The 25,634-nt window shown below is 39.8% G+C and overlaps 1 pseudogene; it reads left to right on the plus strand.

Annotated features, from left to right (window-relative positions):
- LOC127697073 (ferritin light chain-like) overlaps nt 1-25,634 on the plus strand; it is a 62,454-nt pseudogene that overhangs the window by 35,296 nt on the left and 1,524 nt on the right.

A 25,634-nucleotide genomic window follows, 5' to 3' on the forward strand; every position in this document is an offset into this window, starting at 1 on the left:
CCTGGTCCACAAAGGTCTGAGCTGGTAAGCATCCCAGATTTTCACTCTCGTCACCATGGAGGCACCGGCCTCCTCATCAATATTTCAGATGGGCCTGTATTGGTGACGCATGGTCATGTGACTAAAATTGAGGAGGAAGAGATGACAGGCCTGAGAGTTGTCTCTAGGATGGTGACTTCCCGATGTGATCTCAGAGACAAGAATATGGTGAACACAAGGAGAGTCATATGAGAGCTAGAGTGTTGAAGAAGAAGGGAAGAGAGCTGAGAGCTTTGTGGTGAAGCAGACCTTGGACTGCTGTGTGAAATAGGAAGAAGATTTGGTTAGGTCGTGAGACTTTAGTGAGAGAAGCTGCTCAGTGAGTGTGGGAGAGAAAGATGAGTGTGCAAGGCACAAGGGAGACAAATCTTTCAAGATCTGTGTAGTCTGAGGAGGGCTTAAGTAGGAGAGGGAATAATCTTGATCATCCTTTTCTGGGTGAGAATTGAATTTAGATCCAAAGATTGGAACAGAGAAGAGAAAAAAAGTGACTGTTGTGTAAACAAGAGATAACTGATTTGTCGAAGAAAGGGTAGTAGGAAGAAAGTGGCATATTTTTACTGTAGACCAAAGTAGCTTATAGAGTTAGGGTTGGGGTAGTAGGAGGGGAAGAACAATCAAGAATGTTTCTGAGACATTTCCCACTCCAAGAAAGAACATTTGCGTTAGTGTCCCAGGTGAACTATTGTCTAGTTTTAATTACACTGGTCCAGGACTAAAGCCTTCTCTGCTTTGTGAGCCTTTCCCTGAGCACATTTCACATAAACTCTAGAGGTCAATTCTCTTATTCTGTCGATCAATCACATTATTGATATGTTTTTCCCCTACGAAAACTTGAAATTCAAATACATAATTAATTTAGCATCAACAGACTTTTGTTTTAGCTATTTATCTGGAGAAACTGCTCCTGTAGCTAGATTCTAGTTTTTTTCCCTTGAAAATATGTTTCAATTTCTACATATAAAGTTTCCTAGTGCCACATGGTCCCTCCTGGCTGTGGCCAAAGCAACCCTCTTTTTCATCTTAATGTACTTTAAGAAAGGACCTTTACTGTTTATAACATGATGATCTGCTTATACCCTGTCCCTGAGTCCTTTCAGTCAACTGCTTCCTATACAAGAAGAGGAGGGGGCTGACTATGTTTCTCCACTATTTCCAATGGTCAAACCCCAAACAATCACTGTGGGACTGTTATTCGCAGCACACATATGATCAAATGCAGAAGCACAATATAAAAATAACGCTAATATTTGTCAAACATAAAATATGATGTATGTTTATTTTCTGAGTAGAAAAGAACACCTTATATTTTAACTGCTGATTAGGAAAAATATATGTTTATGATTATACCAGCAAAGCTTCAGTAAGACTCCTTTTACCCACACTTTAGAGAGCTGTATGTTGTAAGCATGAAGCATATGGGGCAAAATGTACATGAAAGAGGAATTATAAAGCTGATGGATTACTTTATTGAGGACAGGTGCATCTGGTCTATGTAACATGGAGAGACTGGTGCTCAACAGCAGAGGTGGTGTTCTTAGTGTTTATATTTGAGACTAGTCAGGGAGATTGCTCTGGATAGTCAGATTTCTGAGGAAGAGAGGAATAAATGATGGGAATTCAGGCAGTGGCTGATTTCCCATGCTTTGTGATGCTGGTCTGTTAACATGGACATTTCACAGGTAGGCACACATCTGAAGGAGGAGGAATAAAACAGCTCAGATAAACAACTTGACTACAGTGCAGTACACTGGTCCAGTCCTCAAGGGGTAGGGCTTAACAGCAGATTGGCTCATGTGGTTTTGATGCTGGTATTAGTAGGAAAATAAAACTGGGCTGCAGAGAACAGTCACTGACACTGCCGAGAAAGAATTTCTATTACTGGGATTTTAGGCTATTATTACGAAAGAAACAAAGGAAACAAACATTTAGTTCGTTGAAAGAGGCATTTGGCTGAGATCATGGAGAACTCCCAGTCCCTTGTTTACTATAACTTCACCAAGATTTGCAGACAAATGAACTGGTTACAAGTAAGCCTGGTTCTATCCTCTGTGGTTACACTTCACCCTCTGAATTTAGCTCCTGCTGGCAAATTAAGTTTGGGTCTAGGTTTCCTGTCCCCCACCCCTTTTTGCTGTTACTGTATGGTATTAGGAGCTGGGATCCCAAGATGGTTCTCAGTTGAACATTTTATCTAATATTGGATCACTCTTTCATCAAACAACACAGCCCTCTTAAGTGTCCTCATCTTTGTTGGCCAGTGGCCAGATTGCTTCTTATCTTAATGAAATTGGAGTCATGCTGGTTGCTTTCTGTCAGCTATGCCTGGAAAAGCTAGACAAGCCTGCTGCTCTATTCTCTTTGCTGAACTTGACCATAGTTTGGAATGATATGGTCTACCCATTCAGCAAACGTTGATAAAAATCTCTCCATTTGAATACTGTCAGCTATAATTCTCAAGTGACCAATCATGAAATGGGCAGGTAGAGACTGGGTTAAGTGAGTTTTCCAAGCTATAGGAGGACACCTACTGCCTTAGAGATCTGCGGGGTGGTGGCTGCTCTTCCAGAGGTTCCATGATTGAGTCCCAGCACCTGTGTCAGAGGCATTGCAATTATGTGTAACTCTAGCTCTGGGAAGCCAACACTATATTCTGGCTTCCACAGGTACCTACACACATATGTATCTCCCCCATACACATAAATAAAATTGATAATAATAAAAGGAACATCTTTAAGATTGTCTATGGGGAATCCTTTCTTTCCTTTATTGGGAGGAAGAGAACAGCACAATGTTAAAATATTCTTGGATTTTTCTTTTTAGAGATAAATAACTAAAATATTCTGTAATTAAATGATAAAGGGTGAATGGGACCATAAATAAATGTAAGAAATACAGATAGGCAGAGAGAACTACAGAGAAGGGAGTTGATCTTCTTATAAATCTCTCTGAGTCCTGGCAGCATCAGAAGTGTTTCCAGTCTGGGGACATAGTGAACCTTCATTGTGTCCAAAGGGCAGGAGGCCAGTTAGCAGCCAATGACTCACATTAACATTTTCTATTTCTTTTCTCATTTTCCGTAAAATATTGTTCCTCTAGTTAAGATTGATTTGTGAACTATTTGTTAAAATGATGAAATCTGGTATCTTATGTCTGAAGAGGAGACTAGTCAGGTTAGTCTTGGTAAAGGTTTTTTTTTTTTTTCAATTTGACACAAATTAGAGTAATTTGGAATGAGGAATCTCAATTGAGACTGCCTGTCTTCAAGTCTGCAGTGGCATTTTCTTCATTAGTAATTGGCCAACAGGACCTGGACCATGGTCCTGGATGATATAAAAAAGCAGACTCAGCAAGATTTGAAGGGCAATCCAGTAAGAGTTCATTGGTGACTTCTGTGCTAGCTCCTGCCCCAACTTTCTTCAGTAATGAGCTATGACATGGAAGTATAAAATGATATAAATCCTTCCCTGTCCAAGTTGCTTTTGGTTATGGTGTTTTGTCACAGCAATAGAAACCCTAACTAAGACAACCAGAAAGGAAGTATGTACTCGCATTTTCTATACAACATATCATCTCATTACATGTCATGTCAAGTGTCCTATCATTATACTGTACTCTATGTGTGTGGCCTGAATTTCTAGTTTTAATCCTAGATGATTTTGTTCCCATGTGTGCTTAGAAAAAAGAAAAAGAACTCTATATACAAATCTGGCTAATATTTTAGTCTTGTAGCAATAACAATATCACATTTATGGAAATCTCATTGCATGCAGAAACCTCGAATAACTCAAAAATCATTATTCCTGGTCGCAAAAAAAGTGTGGATCAAGTTATTCCAAAACCCCATGAAAGGCATTCTACAACCCATAAAAAACCCTTTATATTCTTTGGTCATCACTTCTTTTTCTGTACCAGTTTTGTTTCTCTCACTGTCTGATTGACTTATTCGTCACACAAAACTTCACTGTCACCAAAATGTTCCTTCTCCAAATCTAAGCTTCACCTTCAAACACTATGCTCTGACCCATGGCCCTTGCCTGCTGGGAAGGCCTTTAGAAACTGTGGCATGATTTTTGCAATGACAGCTCTTCTCACAAGAATCAGCCTTACTGGAATTAAGATAAGTAAAATTTGACTTGTGGGGAAATTTTCTCTTTTGTTCTAGGAATGGTGCCCTCCTTCCTGTTCCCCAACCCATCAGTAACCACTGGCATTCTGGTCTCCTGGAAAACTTGGATGAAGGAATGGAATGGGAGAAGACTCCATCCCCTTCCCAGGCTGAGTACTCAGGAGTCAGGTCCAGAAGTGGGTGGGGCTGGCATATCCCAGTTGAATTCTAATGGCAAGGTTAGGGCAGACCTGGAAGATTCCTGATAGAATCTTACTTCACAGTACAAAGCAGTCAAAAAGACAAGTCAGAGATTATGTTTAAAAAGTGAATATGAAGTTGTGACAAATCTTCTCAAAATAAGGAAGTCAAATGAAACACATGGACACATTCAGAAAGAACTATCTCGAAAGGTTCCTTGAATCAATGGTTAATACGTGTGTGTGTGTGTGTGTGTGTGTGTGTGTGTGTTTATGTGTGTGTGTGCTTCCTTCTTTCTTTGAATTCTGGATGAAAACTGGCTCCCCCTCCCACAGAAATGTCCAGATTCCCAGTTCTGTAAAGTCACCAAGAATTAGTGATTACATTTGTGGAAGAAGATGATGCCTCTTTAAGAAGATGCCTCTTTTTTAAAGCCTTAAGGACATTTGGGAATTTTCATCCATCTTTAATTCATTTTAAATAAGTGATTATATATTTTAATATCTAAGTCATTGTTGAAAAGGCCTTACTGCCGCAATTGTCATGTGTTGAGGCAGTTGGATGTTCGACACAGAAGATGTCGAGCATCATTTTAAACAGCAGTGCTCTCACCCTGCCTCTTTAATGGCAATGTAACAGCGTTCCCTCTGATATTCTATAAATAATATAATGTAAATAAAATGTATATTCCTATGGATGTGCCTATCAGAGAGAACTAGAATTTTGTATCATTAGTTTTGCTACTTGCTACTTACTGATCAGGATATAAAAAAGTTTATAGTGTCAGTTAGACAAAATACAATATTATTATTTTTTGTTTCTGTATGAGGAGGCACTACCAATAACATTTTTTATTGGAATTTCATGTTGCAGGCTATAATATCATTGACAAGGTCTCTGCCTTCATGACAGTGTGACATAAAATGACCCCTGCTTAGCAAGGTGTCCCAATGCTGCACTATTTTGGCCTCTCCCTATATTCCACGGCACACTTATTCTTACTATGGCTGAGTTCAAGCTTGGGAGTTGAGGTCTGTAGTCAGGCAATTGGAATTACACAAATACGATTATCATATGCAACATGCTATTAGCTGACTGGAGCACACCACCAGCCACATCACGTCGACTTGGTCAGACTTCATGTCCTTCCCTTGCACACACAAGATATGTGAGCTCTTCCATGAGGCACACTGGAGTGGTTCGGACTGACTTGCAACTTGACAAAGTCTGGAGTCGCCTAAGGGACAAACCTCTAGCCATATCTGTGTGGAATTGGTAAGATTAGGTCAGGTCCTGGGGATGTGTATGAGGGACTATCTTTCTTAGGTTGATTGAGGTGGGAAACCTGGACTAAAAGGGGGGCAACAACACCTGCTAGGCTAGAGTTCTGTGCTGAGTGAACAGGAGAAAGCTAGCTGAGCAGGGGAACTCCTCACTCTCTGACAAGCTGCTTAGGGCTTTGCTACTATGTGTAACCCTGCCTTGAAGAACTGCACCACAAAGCTGTGAATACATTAAGCAAGATCTTTAGGTTGCTTCTGTCAGGGCTTCTTCTTGTTGTTGTTGTTGTTTTAAAACACTCAAAGTAACCAAGATACAAGCCTTGAGTGGCATCACCCTCTGAAGTGGACATAGAACCTGGAGGCACTTGTGGTCTTATTTCTTTCAGTATGAGGCAGCTGCTTGGTCTTCAAGGGAACATCAGGAATGTGTTTCCTTTTTTTTTTTTTTTTTGTCTCTATTTTATTAAATCAAAAACCAAGCCTTTGAGGTGAAGATTTCTCTTGTGGCTGTACCCTGTTTCCTGAGCTACTATACACATTTTTCCAGATGATCACATAGTTTTGTGCAATTCAGTGAGGTTCTTTTTATGTCTTCTAAAAGTCACCCTACTTTGAGGATCCAGACCTGTAATGTGCCTTGCACAGCTTAGAACCATTGGGGCACAAAACAGGAAGTCAAGCATGCTACCAGATGTGACCCCGAGACTTGCTCTCTTTCCTGAAACTGCCTCTTATTCCTAATTGTGCACCTTACTCACTGTATCTTATTTTATGATTTGTGGGCCATGGGTGTGCTGTGACAGCAGTGTAGCTCTGATATTGTAATGCCAAATCAGCTACAGACATTATACAACTGCATAAAGCCAAGTGTTCTAGTAAATCTTTTATTTATACAAACAGGTGTCTGGGTGGTTTGCCAACCCCTGTTTGGGAGTATACCCTGTGAGCTGAAAAAGCAGCTGTGTTTTAGTAAGCATTTTAGTATCTGAAAATCCAATTGCTCCTAGGCACTGTGATAGGTGATATGATCACATCTTATATTCATGTGATTACTCTTATAGACAATGTGAAATGGGTCCTACGTATGGCTAACCCCCAGATAGGTGCTAGCTGAGGCTTTGTAAGCAGAAAGACAAATCCACATGGGAAATAGGAGTCTCTGAGGGAATAGACTGCTAACCCTTTGGGGATCTAAGTAATCTTCACGTTCCACGTGGTATACTAAAGAAATCATGCCTTATTGAGGATTTGGTCTTAATCTTTGTTGTGGCTTGGGTATGAAATGTTTCCCAGACACTCATATGCTTGCATAATTTGGTTCTAATGTGGTAGGACTCTTCTGAGGTCATGAGAGTTTTGGGTTAAGAGGCCTTAGACTTCTAGCTACAATACTAGGGCTAGAGGATTATTGTGGCCCAGGTTCAGAGCCAGGTTACTCTGATTCCCAATCTTCCCAACTTTCCCCATCATAAGAGCCTCTATGCCCTTAACCTGTGAGCCAAAAGAAATACTTCTTCTAAAAGAAGTTGATTCTCATATTAACAGGAAAAATAGTAAGTGAAAAATTTTAAACTCTCCCTTTGATCCTACAGGTACAGAGTAGACAAGATAGCCTTTGTAGTTGGGAAGCAAGGTTTCTGAGTCCGTGTATAGAGTTCATCTCTGTAGCCATGGTTACTTAGTACCTTTTTCTGTGGCCAATGCTCCTTGACAAATGGCAATGTGACAGATTTTCACAATTAATATTTAATCCCATTTGCTTTTGTGCGTTACCATCCATGATTTCTTTGTCTTCAGTATTTCATAGTATTTCCTTCCCTTTAGGCCCTTGGCATTTGCTCAAGTTGTTCTTCACTGCCACGAGTTCTTCTGTATCCCAGTGCTGGAGCACTTCTTCTTACTCACAAGGTACGCGAGCATATTCTGTTAAATATTCACCTATCGAGACTTCCTCCTGCCGTTGTCATTAAATTCCTTTCCCTAACTCTTTCACTTACTGAGTCTACCCTTCCATACACCACGTGTGGGCTCTTTCTTTGTTCTTTTGGCTCCACCAAAGAGCTATTGCTGTAAGCTTGGTAAAGGACAGTACAGGAATTAGGAATACCAAAAGGTATCCTAATGTAGGTTTCATATGACATGCTACAATTTGGTTCTGGTGGAGCCCAGCTCAGAGACACACCATTTTTATCCTGTAATACATATCTAATGTGCATATATATGTGCGTATATATACATATATATGTAAATACATATATATAAACATGAAAAATATATATCGGATATATATGACATACATGTATTACAGTATATATATTATCCATTAATGCTATCATCTGGTGTATATGTGATAATATCCAGCACTTGTGTGAAGCTATAGTTGTTTGATCATTGATATTCATTCTTCTAGGGTAGATTAGCATGGTATTGCTTTTCAAAAAGGATTTTAATTTTCTTCAACAAAAGGACATGTTCTGGTTTAGAATCCCAGAGGTTGTACTGTGATTTTTCCCCCCACAAACATGATAAGGAATCCATTTCTTCCTCTGGGGTTCTAAGATCCCAGGTACACATGACTTGCTACAGAGAACTTCTGTATCCTGGGCTTCACTCACAGATGGTTATTCTTTGTGCCATTGCCACCTTCCTAGGTGTGACATGTATAGACACAAGCAAATAAATGTATCTTCATTTTAAACAGAAGCTAGCACAAGATGTATTGGTTTGTTTCTACATTGGAGAGCATGCCCTGACCTATCTCTAGCTACTGGAGTATTAAAAACTATAAAGGATATTTAATTCTCAAGCCTTCTTGACATCTCCTAAATTCTAGAGTGCATATGCTTTCCTAAAGTGACCAAGGTGCTGGTTACCTCTTGTTCATCTGGTCCAAGTAATGTGAAGTTATCATTGTGGGTCAAAGCGAATTTTTGTGGCCATCAAAATATTCCAGTTATCTTTAGATTTAGTAAAACTGGAAAAATAAGAACATGTCTTTGGGAAAAATTTAAATGTGTAATGTTATATATTCCGTGTGAATGCAAATTATGTCAATTTCTACTGTGCTTGAGAGTGAAAAGAATCTATTTATCAGGTTATGGTCACATATGATGTATGTAAACATAATATTTTGCTTTAGCAAAGATAATTACATATGGCATAGTGTTTCTGGTTGAGGTTGCTTAAAGTTATCTATGTGATTTCCCTTTAGGATCTAGTCAGTTTTTTTAGAGAATATGTAGTTAATTGTCAGGCTTCATGCCTGCTTTGCTGCTGGGATTGTAGAGCACTACCAGTATGTCTCTCAGGAAAGGCAGAACACAATCTGAGATATGGTGCCCCAGCCTGTGCTTTCCCAGTGAGAAACAGCAGTGCTTCTCAAGCTCCTGTGTATTCAGATGCTACTGGGGACCACGAGGAGTCGAGAACAGTTATCGCAAGGCCTGTGCTTTTCATAAGTGTCAGGAAGAAAGGGAGGGCTGAGCCTGGCAAGGAAACCCATCAGGCTCTAAAATAGGAAGGTGCTGGAAGAGAGACCTTCTCTGGGAGATTTAGGTGCATTTCCTTATGAAGAAGGCCTCTCCTCAACCTCTTTGATGAAGGAGACAGTCTTTGTCTAAACTATTTTCTTGCTGCGGCAGATGTGAGTATATATGTCTTACTCAGGGTGAACCAGGGATTAAATGCCTTTTGCAGGAAGGGATGTACAGGAAGGGATACCCATCGGCTAAGCATTCAGGGGCTGTCTAGATATCTCATGAGCATGGAGAACTCTATGTTTTTATGCCACATGACTGATTGTTGTGGTTCTCTCAATGGGGTATTATGATTATGTGTTCCAGGACAGGTAGACCCTGGCTGGGAGCTTGTTCTGATGCCTGCCATTATCAATTATAAAAATTACTGGGCTTTTTGAATCTGCTTTAGCCTTACCAGGTCTTCTGTCTGGTAGCATGATCTAATTGAGAAAAAATAAAGTGGCTTCAGATCCTCTACTAGTGCCATTTAGCTCCATTATTACTTCAAGGTTAAATATTCTTTTTAGTTCACTGTCTTGGCCAAAGAAAGTAAAATATTACACTTGTCTTTTTTTTGCCTATAAAAGAGTGCTTAGTGTTTGAATAGAAGCAGCTGCAAGTATGCTGATCACTTTTGTTCATGCAAAAATGGTAAACAACTACACAGTGAACCTAAAGACCTCCTAGAATGTTCCTCAGGCAAGGTTCTGTTATTTAACCATCCTATGTCTATACTTCTACTGGAAGCCCCAGTATTAATTGCATTGTCTCTCTATTCATATTAACTTCATTCTGTGTTCAACAGTCTTTAAAATGTCTAGATAGTTTCCTTTCCTCCACTGAACACACAATATAATCTTTTGGGAAAAGATTTATAAACTTTGTACTCTTGTTTATTTACCAGGGAATACCCTAGTCTTCATCCTGGGACCCTAACCACTTGCTAAGTTGGTTGTATGTGAGTTGACTCCCAAACTTGTTAAAGTCATTAAATGTAGGGAAATGTTATGCCAGTTTTTGAAAAATTGGGCAACCAAACCTCATGATTATAAGTGAGCCTTCTCCTTGAAGTTTCTTCTGCCAGGTTTTTGGTCAATGACAACAAAAGTAAGTAATAAAGAAATTTAGTACCAAGAGTTGGGCTTTTGCTTGGATAAGTCTGACCATGTAGTTTGTAGGTATTGGACCTATTTTTTGAGAGTAATGTGGAAAAGATTGTAACTAGTGGCTCCAAAACCCTTAGTATGCTGTATTCAGAGCTTATTAGGTGAGGCTTCGGGGATTATAGGATACCAGAATACTTACAGGTATGTAGATAGTAGAGGCTATGCTCCTTAGGTTTCACATGGGAATCGTATTCTACTAGAAATAGACTGGAGTCCATTCATATTACATTTTGGAATGAATTTCTTGCTGTAAGTTCATGACTGACAACTGTGGCTCACTCAATGTTTGCATTTTTATTGTAGGCAGATGGCCAACCAAAGTATTCTGTGCCTCAATTGATCTGAACCAAACAAAACCCAGGGATCTATGTTAGAATGGGTGTGTTGAGTAGAGTATTTCTTTCATTAGACTTGCTAAGTCTTATCAATACTCTCTCACCTTCATCAATATTTTGGAAGAAGTTGTCAGATAATAAGGCTTTCAAAGGAAAGGAGAACACAAGTATGGGAAAGAAAAGCTAAGAGAATTAAGAGATTTTTAAACACCTGATTGGATAATATCTGTTCCTAGTCTTTAGGAACAGAAAGGACTACTCCATGCAAATACAATCCAAATGCACACTCAAAAGTCAAGCAGCAGCCTACCAGGACAACTGTATTATAAGGAAGGATAAGCTAAAATCTTCACAGTGAATGACCATTTGGGCTTATTTAGTCCATGAGAGTTCAATTCTAAGAATTTAGTATGAATCTTAATTCCTCAGCTTGATGCTGAGGGCATTGCAAATTCTAGATTTATAAGCAGAGTGGCAGATGACCTGGTCATAAACAGTGTCAGTGAAGTAGTAGGGTTGTCAAGCTCATGGGGAGGTGTCATTAGAGAAAGCACAAAGCAAAAGTCATAAGGATAGTTAGCGAAGGCAGTCAGGTTTTGTGTGTACAGTAATTGGACTGGAAGCAGAGAATCCTTTGTTTTTTATATTCCATGACTCCATTATGGAATAATAGTACTGTGAGCTATAATATGGGAAGCTGTAACTGCATGTCAGGCTCTATGCCCAGTGCTTCACAGCTAATTTCTCCTAATGACAGACTTGAAACTTAAGGTATTACAAGCCAATATATCATCATTTATTTTTATGCCAATATGAAAATATAAAGTTTGCTCTTACAAAGTGAAAGAAATCTTTTTAAATCTCCTTGACTTTCCAAATTATCTCCTAATTCTTTTGACTGCAACTCTAAATTTTTCCCATGCAGAGTTGTAAAAAACTTGGTTTTTTCAGTCCTCCCCTTTGACCCTTCATCTTATAAGTTAAAGTGATTATCTTTAATAAAATACACAAATCAAGATGTTCAGGTCAATGATATTTATACTCAAATAAGAAGCATCTTTTAAAAAAAATCCAGAAAGTTTCCTCAACCCTGTTCCTTAAAAATTAGTGTCCCCTGTGCCCCAGGAATTATTATATTATATTCAGTACAGTGTTTGGGAAATTTATATCTGAATGGAATCATACCATTTTGAGCCTGACTTATGTCCTTGCACATTATGTATTTTTTTAAAAAATTATCAACGAACACAACATCACTGTAGGTATAGCATTCTGGTCTATTAAGCAGAAGCATTCAGTTGTGTTAACATAGTGGGATTTGAATGACTCTTTGGTCAATGACTGTTTTTAATTGCTCATGGCTTTAGGTTGCCTTGAGGAGTCTTGTTTGAAGATCTGAGTGCAAGTTCTTGAATGCATAGTTGTTTCAGTCTCTTTAACAGTGGATGTGTTAAATATTTTAGAAAGCAAATATTTCAGTTCAAGGTAACTGCCAAACAGTTCTCTAACGTGGTTAGGAATCTCTAGTGTGGTATGGAACCTACCACATTCCAACTAGACCTGTGAACATCTTCCATGGCCCTCAGCTTTACCCCCACTGAATGCAGGCTGAATGCAGTGGAGTTTTGCTATCCCACTGAGTATGAAACCAATCTCATTTTCATATCTCATCAAATCTTCCCTGATGATTTCCCATTCTCTCTTAAATGAACTTTTAAATCATATTCCTTTTTTTTTTGTTATTGTTGTTGTTCCCAGTGCATGCTAAAATAGTTCTTGTCAAGATTTGCAATGATCATCATCTTGGAAAGCCAACTGGGAAATTCTCTGCTTCCTCATTACTTCATCTGGCTTATCAGTCAGCTCCGTTTGAAGGGCTTACTCTTTTTCCCCCCGTAGACTGCCTTTTCTCAATGCCTCTCTATTGACTTGCTATCACCCTGGACTTCCTCAATGGAACTGCTCTAGCAAGTCATCCCTGGACCACTCCTGTTGAGTGATATCACCGTGTCTCACTGCTTTAACTATGAATGTATTGTCTCCGGCTCTGACTCCCCGTTAGAACTACGAGTGAGCAAACAGTGATTCACTTAACCAGTCTGCTTGGGTGTTTCAGGCATAATAATTAAAGCTGTTTCTAAAATGGAGACTACTGGGCTACATCTAATTCTTCTGCTTCCCCTGTCTAAAACCATGGTTGTTCATTTATTCAATTTGCTCTGGTCCAACACCCTGAAATCAAACTTGGTTCTTTTGTTTCTATTGTATCTTATACCAGATTCATTAGCAAATCCTATAGGTCAGACCATGAAACAGAGCTAGAGTAAACCTCCCTCTTGTAGATTTTACTAATGTCATCTTATCTCAGTCACTAGCATGCCACCTAAAATCACTGTGTTCATGTCCAGTTCAATTTCTTGTTTCTGTTTATGTTCTCTTACGGTGTCTTCTAAAACAACAACTTCTTGAAAGGAAGTTTGGATCCCATTACTTTTCTGCTCAAACACCTTCATTCATGTCTGAATCATCACCTGCTGGGTACCAGATAAGAAGATAGTCCTGTGAGGAAAAAGTACTGTTTCTTGCCTTCTTGGAGTTTGTAGAAATGAGGACAAGAACTACGTGATGATTTCATAATCATTTACGAAGTGTCCTGGAGAGCAATCAGATTGTAGAATAAACGATCAAAAATTTTTGATGGAAATGCCATTTAATTTGAAATCTGAAGAATGGGTACCAGGGTGCTGATGCTCTGGGTACTTAGAATGCCATATCTAGAAAGTGGCAGAATAAATATTCAAAGCCAGGTGATCATGACTTTAAACCTTGAACTTCTAGATATCATGTAATATTATCTTTGATGTTAAATATAGTGATTACTACTTATCGAGATCACAAGGTCCCTGTGTAGTGGAACCTGAACTTTAAAAAATGGAATAAGAGGCTTTTAAATTTTTCTTTCTTTAACTTTTTAAAGCCTAAGTGACCTTTAGTCTGTTTTGTAGAAAGATTATACTTTGAGATATTTTGGTAGGAATTAATGAACTAAGAACATCAGAAAATTGAGCTAAAATTACTTATATTATATGGATTAATCAGAATTAGCATCACTTGCCTGTAGGGGTAACTATGTACCATACACTTCAGGTGAATTATCTTGCTTCAGTGTTATAAGTGCATTATGCAGTAGTACTCATTATTCTCATTTAATTGACAAGGACATTGAAGGTATAAACTATTATACTCAAGGTCATATGATCAAATGAGGGTTAAGAGTTGGTTTGGCCCTATGGTCAATTGTCCTGGTGTTATCAAAGTTTCTAGTTTGATAGTGCTGGGTGACAGCAACTGCTAAGCATTCTTTCAGAATGTGGCATTTGCAAGACAGTGAGAAATGTTGATTTACCTCACACAGTCACTGTCTGTCCGTCCTTCATGCTGTTCCACATCCATGGCCTCCCAGAAACCAGGGTGTTCTGCTAACAATTTCAACCCTTGCTAAGTAAATCCCAGAAAGGTTTTTGGATGAACTTGAGTGACAGAGATTGCAGAAAAAGTTTAGCAGTTTCCTGTCAGGGTGCATGAGTGGCAGGCAGGCCCACAATATCTATCTCCCTTTCTACCCAGGCCTTCATTGCCTAGGTCACGGCAGCACCACAGACTATTTTATGGGTTGTTCCTGCTTTAACACTTGAGATTGCTAACAGAAGCTCTAATTCTAGACTTCCTCTTTTATATACAAGACAAACAGGTGTGTGCACATGTACAAACCAGAGCGCACACCTAAGAAACAATAAACAGAAGCTGGTGAGTTGGAACTTTCGAGGAATTTCTCCAGCAACCAGCTAATTGAAACATTCCTTCAATTTGTGCTGCTCAGTTTTGACAGTGGCTCTGCCCCTTGTCATAAAATCAATGGTCTTTTTCATCCCTTCCCTTGTTGTGCTGCCTCTGCTCTGACTGTAGGCTCTTCTTTCCCCACTCCAAGTCTTCCTCAGATCATGGGGGTTAAGTGTTCTTTTCATACTGCCCCGCCAGACTGTCACAAGGCATCGAGTGGCTTTTGAAAATGAGCCGTGTTAAATGGACTTGATGGGGGTTACAGTCACCGTTATTGCTATCACCACCGTGATAAAATGGAGCAATAATGACGGGGGAAGGTACTTATCACTGTCTTTTTGAGATCACTTAAGATAGTTTGGGGCTGAAGCTTTTTGCCAAAGATAAATGGAACACGTCCAAGATAAATGTTACTACCCTACAGTCCTTTGTGCGTGAACTTGCGTGGGTCTGGGTTGTTTACCTGTGCAATAGCTAGGAAACAGGAAGATAAAGACTGGGCAGTGAATTTCTGGTATGTTTAACATGGCCACCTGTCACAGTTGCAGTTTAAGATCAGAACACCTTCATTAAGAGAAGAAAGCCTAGAAGTAGACTGTGGAATCAGACAGATTTGTTTGTTACTTTAAAAACATACAAACAAATAAACAACAACACAAAAGCCCCCCCTCCCCAAGATGATCCACTGTTCATTTTCCTTCAGCAGGTGAGTATATGGCAGCAATCAAATTCTGAGACATAGAAATTTACTAATTTAGTTAGAGGTTTACATGGAAATTATGACACTAACCCAGTCCTGTCATGAACTTACTGTGTGACCCTGGCTGAAGCATTTGATTTTCCTGTACAGATGTCCTCAAGAAGGTCAACACATACCAGTCGGCCCCAGACTTTTCTGGATTTAGTGGTAAAAGTGCAGAGTGCTAGGGAATTCTTCTATCCTGGAAAATCAACACCAGTGGTGACAGTACTGATTATGAATTTATCCAAGAAATCTTTGAATAATGTGAATTGAATTAGAAAAGTAATTTTTGTCACACAAGCAAGCATATTCTTTGTCTATCATAAAATTTAAGTGAGCATCTATACACCTTAGAAATAGACTTCCTTCTTCTGAAAAATTCCTAATTTTTGTTCAATAGAAACAGTCATAAGAAAGATACAATGAGAAGGACATGTCACCTTTCCTGTGATCTTGGGCAGAGACTGCAAACAGCAACTACATTTCAAAGGAATGTGATCATAGAAAGAGAGGCCACCACCAAAATAGAATTTAAAGACACTGGAGCTAGAGAGATGGCTCAGTGGGTATGTACACTTACGGCTTTTCCAGAGGACTGGACTTCATATCCTAGGAAATATTTTCTAAAACAACTTCCTATATAATGCCAGCTCCAGGGGATCAGACATGTTCCTCTGGCTTCCAAAGGCACCTGAGCAAACACGCATACAATTTTACATACACATACAAAAGCACACTGATTTATGGTGGCCACCTTAACTTTTAATAGTTTGTGCACTTGTTACTAACCTGTGAACAGAAAAAAAATCACATCCACATAATTATTACAAAGGAATGAGTTTAGACTCTCGTTCTCTCTCTCTCTCTCTGTGTGTACATATGTGAGTGAAAGTGTGTATGTGTGTGTGTGTGTATGAATAGCATAGCATTCCTGAAGAGCCTCATCCCTTGCTGAAGCAGTATGTTTGTTGTAAATAATGTGCCTTCATTTCTCTATTATTATTACCCCAAACACAGTTAATACTAAGCTTCACTCTTGGTATTGTATGGTATGTGTGCTTAGCTGAATGTTTGACCTTGGTTGGTCATTACTGAATCCTTCTTGGTGACTCAACCATGGTTTACCTACTTCATGCAGTTCCTGGGCTTTCTCAGAATGTCATACAATTGCAATCAGGCAAAAAGCAAGCTTCTTTGTGATTATAGAATACCCGCATGTCCAGTTCATACTATTATTGCTTTTAACGAGGATTTGGCTTAGCCTTGTTCTGTCTGGACCTTAATGGCATCATTCATAAAATTAATTATTTGTGGAAATTTCGAAATCTATCTCAGATCTAACATATTCTATGCTGGAATCAGTAATAGCCCTGAAGATTTATAGTGATGAAATTTTGTCAAGTAGATACAATACTATAACAGCACCCCCCATGTACCCATTACTAAGCTTATCACTTAAATAGTTCACAATTGCTAGGTACATAAAGAAAAGCAATGTGAGTATAAAATGACATATATTCACTGTGAAGTAGATATATACAACCTGCTGCTTGAGGTCCATATGCATCCAGAATAGCTATGACTGCAACCCAATCCAAAATGGTAAACGTACTCAAAATAATAAGGTTTTTTTATAAATGTGTGTGTGTATATATATATATATATATATATATATATATATATATATATAATCTTTTTGTAACTCAATTGTGCACCCCTTAAGCAGGAGCATGGTAAATCACACCATTATGTCACAATGTCACGAGGTTGGACAGGCAATGCATAAAGCAAGATGAGAATCACTTACATTTTTCTTTCTTACAATGACAATTGTAATATCTCCTTAAAGATAGATTTGTTCTTTGACAAGGCCGCAGTAGTTTCAAAAGAGAAAGATTAATTTATAGTTGCCAATAACCTTCAGTCAAAACATGAAAAAAAAAAAAACCCTAATGGCATGGTACTGAGAAGTTCTAAATATACAGTGAGCCACCGAACACCTGTCACCTCACCCCCTGGGGTTCATTCCACAAGTGAAAATGAAGAGTCACATGGAAACCAGGTGACTTTATAAGTGATAGTGGTCTACTTTCACATTTGAAAAAAAAAAATAGTCTCAGCAATTATAGGAAAAAATGGTTCAAAACCATTGTAGTTTAGAAATCAAAAATAGAAGTCATAGGATATGAGGATAAAGTCATTCTTTATACATTTTTGACAATTCTTTATATAAAAACTCCAGTGGGTAGCTTTTCCTTCCATATAATTTGTTTGACTTTTATTTACATGGATAAATAAATTGAGTATCTGATTTGCTCATTACTATGTAGCTGGCCAAACAGTCCTACTACCTAACCTGCCACATCTTTGATAAAAACACGTTTCCATGGCTATCCTTGGGGAAGGGCTATGGAACAGGGCATTCGGCAGATACCCTGCGTGACTTATGTGGTTCACAGTTTATTCAGTTGTGAGAAAATTGATCTATGGACTCAATGACATTGAGGGAGCAGAGAGTCTAAGTTTGCCTTTCATTATGTATTCTTTCCAGCTCAGTCAATGTCACCCTGTCAAAAGGATCATTCTTGTAGAGTCTTGTCCAGCATGTTTCTCAAGACAACCTTTAAACGGAATTGGTGGAAAGACTGTCGTTTATCCTATCATACATTCTAGGCATTTTTGGTCAAAGATTAGTTGGCCATGTGTGCATGGCTTATTTTTGAGTTTTATCTTGTTTCCTGTTGTGATTATTAACATACTAATGTGTTCTACATTTTGTAATACATTTTGGAGTCAGGAGGTATGATATGTGTAGTTTCATTGGATGTCTGGAATGGGGATACATGAGCGTGAGGAAGAGGGATGTGACAGATAAAGAGGGAAATAGACTTCAGAGGTCTGGGTACAAGACTAGTTAATCATTAGCTGCAGTGCATAAGAAAGCTTGCTGCTAGGGTTGTTTTCATAGCAAGTGCTCATGCTACACACAGAAATGGTACCCAAGAGCATTCAGAGATGTGATTACGATGTTCGTTTCCTGCTGCTAATCTTCCCTTTTTCATGCTTTCCCTCCTTATTTCTTCTCTCCTTCCTTCCTTTCCTCCTTTCCTTCTGTCCTCCTTTTTCCTACAGGTTACCTTATTTCTAACTTTTCTTCCCTTTAATCTTCATTTGTTTATTTATAAATTGTCACAGCATATCTTCTACAAAATTTTCAATTGTATTAAGTATAGTGAGGAAGCTATGGAGCTGGGATTGTTTACTTAGCATTGAGATTTCAACTTAAGCCTTTACACATAATAGTAAAACACTTACCACTAAATTTGACCCTGCCCTATCACACTGTGTGTGTGTGTGTGTGTGTGTGTGTGTGTGTGTATGTGTGTAAGTGCATATGCATGGGCATGTATATATCTTTTGTATGTACACATAGGTACATACATGAATTTGGGAACCAGAGATAGACCTCTGTTTTTGTTTTGTTTTGCTTTGTTTTGTTTTTTGACTCTGAATTTGTACATTAGGATTGGTTGGTTGGGATAACCAGAATGTGTCACCACTAGCTGGTGTTTTGTAGTCTTTCCTTCCTTCCTTCCTTCCTTCCTTCCTTCCTTTCTTTCTTTCTTTCTTTCTTTCTTTCTTTCTTTCTTTCTTTCTTTCTTTCTTTCTTTCTTTCTTTCTTTCTTTCTTTCTTTTTTTCTCTGTTTTAATGTGAGTGTTGGGACTAGAAAATGGACCTTCCTGATTGAGGAACAAATACTTCTCCAACAGAACATCTCTCAGTACTACTTCCATTTTTCAAAGATAACTTTTTGTTTTAAGAAATGGTCTCACTAAGTTGCCCAGATTGGTCTTAAAGTCCCCCTGTAGTCATGTCTGGTCTTGCAGTCATTCTGTCTCATACTACCATGTGGTTGGAAATATGGGCAGTGCCACCAAACTTGATAAGAAGAAATTTCTAAATGTCCTCCAAAGGGCAATATGATACACTGATACAAAATGTATACAAAATGATACAATGGAAAAGTCAAGCAAGTCAAACTTTGACTTGTATTTTTTTTTACTTCCTGCTTTTACAGATGTGAATTATTCCTCTGGTGTATTGGTTGGCATTCTCAACTGTTCCATAAATAAAACAGCATGGGAACCTGTGAACCACATCTTTCTATTAACTATTTATTTCTTGATTTGTGAGAAAATGCAGGTCAACTATTCTGATATTTTCTCCCCAGTCCTTTGAGGCAGCAAGGACTCTTTTATTGCCCTAAACTCTGTAGCCTGCTTCCTCTTTGCAGTTTGTGTTTCTACAAATGGGAAGTGTCCTGCAGCTGAGCTATGAGTGTAATGCTAGAAGTTCTTAGTGCTGCTAATCTTTGCCCTGTGGCACAGCTATAATTACCCAACAAGGAAACCAAGTAGCGTTTACCCGGACAATGCCATGTAATGACACAGTATTTATAGGTGGCTGTGGATTATTGTGTAATTACACTGAAGAGATCCAAAAGTAATTACTAGCATCCTACCCCTGGAGTTTAGAGGAGAGGAATAATCATGTGTGCAGACCTCTTTCTTTCAAAGCAAATCCTTCTGGTGTGGATTCTCAGCAGGAAGGGAACCAAAGAACTTTAAGAATTCTGTGTGGTCAAGCACTCTGCCTGGGAGCTCTACTGTGAAACCCATTGCTCTGGCCTGTTCCAAGGTAAGGAAACCTTCTTTGCTGTTGTGCCTTATCCCTTCAACTTCTATCACCACGAAATGTCTGTTGAATGTGACAATGAGTTATGTTTTCCTCAGCATCTCAGTGTATCTGGTCCTCGTTTCATGTCATTCTCTGTCCCCAAGCTTACCATCGACCTGGAATATCATGGTGAATGGAAGGATGACTAGGACATGGCCTCTCATTGCATGACTCCATCATCCTGAAAGGAAAACGAGAAAGGCTCAAAAGTCAAGATGGGACAGAATGTGCTATCTTACTTAGAAAGCTAAGGAAGTATGTGTGGAAAAGGTTACTTTTGGTAGAGAAGATCTGGGTGGCTTCCTAGAGAAACCTGAACACTGAAGAGTGGATAAAAATATTTTTCCAAGGTTGGGACAGTGTTAGAAAAGGACATGAAAAACTAAAGAACTGTATAAGCATTTTTACTGAGACAAAAATTAGCAGAAAGATGTTGGGAAAAAAAGGACCAGAATTCATGCTTGCCAGAATGTCTATTACTCAATGGGGATGTGTCAGACTCTCAAGAGATGAGGGAGGTCAGGTTGGGAGGTCTTTAAATGCCCACTTAAGGTAGGTGAGCATCATTGCTAATAGAATAAAGAGATGCTTAGTGGAGATTAATGAGTAGGGGTTATCTTTAATATGATGATACTGAGGAAACTTGGTTAGGATTTGAGGGAACATATGTGGAAGCATTATTAAGGCAAACAGTCTATAAACAGCTCACCTTAATATCGAGTTGAATGACAGTTTGTAACTATTGTGTGTGCCAGAGAGAAACAGACAGACACAGACCCACACATGTACAGAGACATATAGAGAGAGATAGACAGAGAAATAGAGATAAACAACACACAGAGACCAAGAGAGGTTGATAGGATTCCAGATGTTCACATGCACAGCATGTATGTGGAGGTCAGAAGACGACCTTGAGGGAGCTGGTTCTCACCTTCTGGCTTGTTTTGAGGCAGAGTCTCTCTTGTTATGAATGTATGGGTGATCCTCATCTTCACCTCATATCTGGCTCTGGGAACCTTGGAATTTCAGGTGTGTACTACTGCAGCCAGCTTTTTTACACAGGTCCTAGTGATCTGAACTCAGGTCATCAGGCTTGCATATGAAATGCTTTAGCTTAAGCCTTCTCCCTGGTCCTAAACATTGTATTGTTTGACCATCAGTTTTCCATTTTTTCCTTCCTCTAACTCCTTGAATTCTTTTTTTCACTCTTTCTTTGACTTTTGTTAGTTTTGTTCATACATGTAAGCGACATCCTATAGTATTTGTCTCTTCAGGTCTGCTCTACTTTTCTTAGTACAATGCTCTTCAGTTTATTGTAAATAGCATAGCGAGGATTTTTTTTTAAAAGGCTAACCAATATTTCATTACAATGTATATCATCACATTTCCTTTATCTCCTGGTCAATGAACTCTCATATTGTCCCTTAATCTTTGGTATTGGGAGGGATCCTGTACCAAATACAGGAACATAGGTATCCCTTTGCATTTCAGATTTTTGCTTTTATAGACAGATACTCAGATCTGGAATTCTGCACTGAAGTGCAGTGTCTATAGTTAACAGTACTGTGTTGGAGACTTAAAAATTTACAAGTAGGATTGAATTTACAGTAAGCATTCTTACTATCCCAAGAGCATTAGTAATGATGAAATGAGTGAGATAAAGCTCAGAAAGATGTAGGATGTGTCTAAGGCCTTGATGGTGGGGATGGTTTCCTGAGTGTTTACCTGTTGCATTGTGTCCATCACACGAGTGCAGCTTTATAATGACAACCATACCTCAATAAAGTGGTTTAAAGCTGGACAGGGGAGCAGTCCTGCAATGTGAAAGGAGGCACCACACAGTTTGAGTGAACAGATTAAAGTCAATATTAGACACGAGGGATGAGAAGGAGGAAGACTTGAAGGGGAGGTGATTATATGTCATGAGGCCGGTGCCAATCTGACAGCATGCTCTGTGTAAGATTACTCAAATCACCTAGGAGGAGCCACAGCAGGAGGGTGAGTTCAGTTCTCATAGACAGTACTTTGGGAAAAGATCTGTAATTCCTTCTAACAGCAAGTAAAATTATCTTGTGTTTCAATTTTCCACAGTTACTAACTTTATGTGTGAAGGTGAGGGCGCATGGGAGCACCTGTAGGATGTGTTATCTCTTCCTTTCACTGTGTGGATCAAATCTGGGTCAGCAAGCACCTTTACCTGCTGAGCCATCTCTCCAGTGTCCAGTCTACAGTAGAATTATTTGCCATAAGTTGGCAATTTAGTTCTGGAAGCAGGAAAGCACTGCCTTTCCTTTTCTCGTTCTGAAGCACAAAGGCATTTGAGGTGAGGGAAATCTCAGTGCCAGAGAACATAACCAGCAGGCATGAGGAGATGGGTGCAAACAAAAGCGGAAAACAGAAAACAACAAACCAGAAAGTGTAAACGCATCAGCCCGAAAGGAAGCAGATAGCAAGGTCGGCAGCTCATGCTTGCATGCTGGCCTGACTCATGCAAGGAGAAATGGGTTTCCACCATCTTAGACAGGTCCCTCAACATCCAACATACAAACCACAGAAAGTCAAAAGCAACTTATCATAGGGCCTCTGAAGGATCCGACGGCTCATACAGTAACAGTGGAGATACTTTTATCCCCAATTAACTCGTGCAGTGTTGACTATAATTACTGTTATTCTGTTGACTGCTCTACATAATGGGAAGGCTGGGAACATGGAACCGTGCACCATGAATTATCTCTTTCCAATCCGCACTTTGATCTCACCTCAATATTATATGGTATATTTAAAGGGGAGGAAGAGAGTCGCGCCTTGGAGGTCTCGTGGTTTTCTATCTTGCGTCAACAGTGTTTGGATGGAGCAGACCCTGGGGACTCCCACTTTATTAGCTTCCAGGTGCCTTCCAAGTCTTTCCAGGTGCAGCTTCCAGAACTATCTCCTTGCTGCCTTCAGCTCCTAAGACCAGTTGGCACTGTCTTCGCAGTTAGCCCCATATTCCGGATCAGCCACACCCTCTCGGATTCGTCAGAATTATTCCACCAAAGTGGAAGCTGCCATGAACTGCCTGGTCAACTTGCACCTGTGGGCCTCCTACACTTACCTCTCTCTGGGCTTCCTTGTTGATCTGATGACCTGGTTCTGGAGGGCGTAGGCTACTTCTTCTGCAAATTGGCCAAGAAGCGCGAGGGCACCGAGCATCTCCTCAAGTTGCAGAATGATCGTGGCGGGGGGGGGGGGGGGGCTGTGTACTCTTCACAGTTGTGCAGAAGTCATCTCATAATGAACGGGGTAAAACCTAGGAGGTCATGGAAGCTGCTTGGTTCTGGAGAGGAACCTGAGCCACACCCTCTTGGATCTCCATGCCCTTGGTTCTGACCACACAGACCCTCATCTCTGTGACTTCTTGGAAAGGCACTTTCTGGATAAGGAGGTGAAGCTCATCAAGAAGATGGGCGACCCCTGGGAGCTCCGGGGGTACTGGTTGGTTCATATTGTTGTTCCTCCTATGGGGCTGCAAACTTCTTCAGCTCCTTCAGTCCTTTCTCTAGCTCTTCCATTGGGGACATTGTGCTTTGTCCAATGGTAGGCCAAGAGCATCGACCTCTGTATTTGTCAGGCACTGGCAGAGCCTCTCAGGACACAACTATACCAGGCTCCTTTCAGCAAGCATTTGTTGGCATCCACAATGTATCTGGGTTTGGTGACTGTATATGGGATGGATCCCCAGGTGGGTCAGTCTCTGGATGGTCTTTCATTCAGTCCCCTACTCCACATTTTGTCTCTGCATCTCCTCCCATGGTCAACCAGTACTTCCAGAGCTCCCAGGGACTAAACCACCAAACAGAGTATATATGGAGGGACCCATGGCTCCAGCAGCATATGGAGAAGAGGATGGCCTTGTTGGCCATCAAAGGGAGGAGATCCCCTTGGTCCTGAGATGGCTCAATGCCCCACTATAGGGGAATTCCAGGACAGGGAAGAGGGAGTGGATGGGTGGGTGAGCAGGGGGAAGAGGAATGGGATAGGGGTGTTTCAGAGGGGAAACCAGGAAAGGGGATAAAATGTGAAATGTAAATAAAGAAAATATCTAATAAAAATAAATAAAAATTAAATAAGTAAATAAAATAAATAAATAAATAAATAAATAAATAGCATTTTCTTTTTTTATTCGATATATTTTTTATTTACATTTCAAATGATTTCCCCTTTTCTAGCCTCCCACTCCCCGAAAGTCCCATAAGCCCCCTTCTCTCCCCCTGTCCTCCCACCCACCCCTTCCCACTTCCCCATTCTGGTTTTGCCCTATACTGCTTCACTGAGTCTTTCCATAGTTTAAAATGGCTTCCAAGGGGCTCCCTACTCTGCTCTGCATCAGCCCGCTTCAGGATGGCCAACTGAATGAAACTCTCAAGCCACTAGGCAGCTCTGTAACTACTCTGGAGACTCTCTCAAGTCTTGGACCAAGTAAAAATAAAGCTTTTGGAGACAGCAAAAATAAATGATAAATAAATAAACAAATAAATAAAAACAAGGGAAAAAAGAACAAGCTTATATTTGTAAACACTTGGATGATGTAAGTGATGTGTATACTCCAATAATACATTTTAAATGCTCAGTGGAAGGTGGCTAGATGTGGAATATGTGGGTCTCTCTCTCTCTCTCTCTCTCTCTCTCTCTCTCTCTCTGCATGTGCGTGTGTGTCTGTGTGTCTGTGTGTCTCTGTGTGTGTGTGCACACATGGGATGGTGTTTTCAGAGCTAATAAAGTCATGATTGCACTAGACTATTGGATGGATTAATTTTCTGATGGACTCATGAAATAGTGAAATGTTGAAAGTGGAGCTAGGTTGGAGAAAGTGGGTCACTGGGTATCATAGTATCTCTTTTGTTGATGTGATAAAATATCCTGAGAAAAGCAACTTATAATACCCTGGCTCACAGTACAGGGGTATAGTCCGCCCTAAGCAGGAAATCAGGATGTCGAGCACTTGAAGTAGCTGGCCACACATCTCACACACAAGGAGGAGTCAGTGAATAGTCAATGCACACTGATGCTTCTCTCTTCACTCATCCAGTGATGGATCCCACCCAGGGAACACAGCCACCCACAGTGGCTACTCCTCCCACAGTCAATCAATATAATCAATAAAATCAACAACTTTGTGCAGAGACCCTTCTCTCTTGTGCTACTAGATTCTGTCAAGTTGACCATGAATGCTTATGCCCATGCTGGAGAAGTCTGTTGGTTGGGAGGGGTATATCCTGTCCTGGCATCTTCCTCTAAACCTTGCTGCTTTCTGTTCACCATGATGTGAACAGCTCTATTCTGCCATGGTTTCTCCTCCATGACAGACCGACTCTCTGAAATTGTTAGGCAAAACAAATCCTCTCCCTTTTATGGCTTTTCCCCCCTCAGGTATCTGATCAATGGTGATATAAAAGTAACTAACATAACAGGCTTGTGTTGCTTGAAAATGTGCTCGCCACATTTTTATTTAACAAACGGAGACACACTTTTATATTAACAATGAAAGCATATGTATTCAGAAGAGAAGCTTCCAAGAATGATTTACCAGATAGACACCGCCTTCCCTTTAGGCTGTTCAAGGAAGCAATTTGTTTATGGCTACTATGATCCATTCAGTCCAGGAGAGCACTGTCCAACAGGGAC

The sequence above is a fragment of the Apodemus sylvaticus genome, chromosome 12 (genome assembly GCF_947179515.1).
Source record: "Apodemus sylvaticus chromosome 12, mApoSyl1.1, whole genome shotgun sequence".
NCBI classification, from domain to species: Eukaryota; Metazoa; Chordata; class Mammalia; order Rodentia; family Muridae; genus Apodemus; species Apodemus sylvaticus.